Source organism: Penaeus chinensis, chromosome 38 (assembly GCF_019202785.1).
Source record: "Penaeus chinensis breed Huanghai No. 1 chromosome 38, ASM1920278v2, whole genome shotgun sequence".
Classification (NCBI taxonomy): domain Eukaryota; kingdom Metazoa; phylum Arthropoda; class Malacostraca; order Decapoda; family Penaeidae; genus Penaeus; species Penaeus chinensis.
Window position 1 is genome coordinate 10,214,805 of NC_061856.1, and position 1,723 is coordinate 10,216,527.

The following is a 1,723-nucleotide window of genomic DNA, read 5'->3' on the forward strand; positions in this document are numbered from 1 at the left end:
TGCGAGGCAGAAGGGATTCGAGGTAAAACTTGGGATTCGAACCCATGCCCGAGGTAAAACTTGGGATTCGAACCCATGCCCGAGGTAAAACTTGTGTCTGGAGTGGGGTTCGAACCCATGCTCGAGGTAAAACTTGTGTCTGGAGTGGGGTTCGAACCCATGCTCGAGGTAAAACTTGTGTCTGGAGTGGGGTTCGAACCCATGCCCGAGATAAAACTTGTGTCTGGAGTGGGGTTCGAACCCATGCCCGAGGTAAAACTTGTATCTGGAGTGGGATTCGAATCCATGCCAGAGGTAAAACTTGTGTCTGGAGTGGGGATCGAACCCACGCCCGAGGTAAAATTTGTATCTGGAGTGGGGTTCGAATCCATGCCCGAGGTAAAACTTGTGTCTGGAGTGGGGTTCGAACCCACGCCCGAGGTAAAACTCGTGTCAGAAGTGGGATTCTAACCCATGCCCGAGGTAAAACTTGTGTCTGGAGTGGGGTTCGAATCCATGCCCGAGGTAAAATTTGTGTCAGAAGTGGGATTCGAACCCACGCCCGGAAGACCGGACTGCGACCTGAACGCAGCGCCTTGGACCGCTCGGCCATCCTGACTTATAATAATACTGTTCTGTTTTTAATTTGACATACTCTCTGTTCCTTTATTTCTTGTATATTTATTCTTCCCTTCTTCCATCTTTATGTTTTTTCCCCTCCACTTTCATTTTTTCCCTTTCTCCTTTCCTACCTGATACTCTCCGTCCATCTTATCCTCTCCTTCTCTCTCACTTTTCCTACTTTTCCCTTTACTACCTTCATTGTCTCCTTATTTTTCTCCCTCTCCCTCTTCCCTACTTTCATCTCTCCTCTCCCTCCTCCCTATCTGATTCTCACTCTTCCTCCTTCTTTATTTTCCTCGATCCTTCCTTTTCCTTCCTTTCTTCCCTCCCTTTCCCTCACTCTTCTTTGTCTTTCTTCTCCTCCCCTTCTTTGATTCTCTCCCTACCATTTCCTTAATTTTCTCTATCGCTTCCCTCCTTTTTTCACCATCTTTCTCTCTTCCTCCTTCTTCCCTGCTATACCTTCTTCTCTAATTCTTTCCGTTCTTCTTTCTTCCTTCATTAATTCTCTTTCTCGCTCTTCCTCTCAGATTCTCTTAATATCCCCTCCCATAATTCAATTCCCTTCTGATTCTCTCTGTTTCCCTCTTACCCTCTCATCCTTCACCAATTCTCTCTCTCTCTCTCTCTCTCTCTCTCTCTTTCTTTCTCTCTCTCTCTCTCTCTCTCTCTCTCTCTCTCTCTCTCTCTCTCTCTCTCTCACTCATCTCCTCACTGATTCTCTCTCTCGCTTTCTCTTTTCCCCTTCATTCCTCCCTCCTTGCTTCAGCAAGGAGGGAGCAAAGGTCATTTCACTTTCATTAATCATGTTTGTTTCCTGTAAATATGTATTTGTATGTGTAACGCTAGCACATTACATTAGAAAAAAACACATCTGCATACATTTGAAGGTATTTTTGAACCTGAAATTAATTGATGAACGCAAATAAATTGATGAATGCAAATGAACGACGTAGGCAATCGAAGGGCATTGTTGCCACGTAGTCACTTATATTATTTGATGTATGTCAGGTTTTATTTAAAATGAACGTGCCCATGACTGTATTACTTTAATAAGTAGTTAAATCCTATATACGCTATTTTGAGTAATATAAAAGTATTAATCTTATCTATTAACTTG

At 43.5% G+C, this 1,723-nt stretch overlaps 1 non-coding gene across 1 annotated transcript; it reads right to left on the minus strand.

Annotated features, from left to right (window-relative positions):
• Positions 1-514: 514 nt before the first annotated feature.
• Positions 515-598, minus strand: Trnal-cag. Its single transcript has one exon. It is a non-coding gene; the product is annotated as a tRNA-Leu (tRNA).
• Positions 599-1,723: the final 1,125 nt, after the last annotated feature.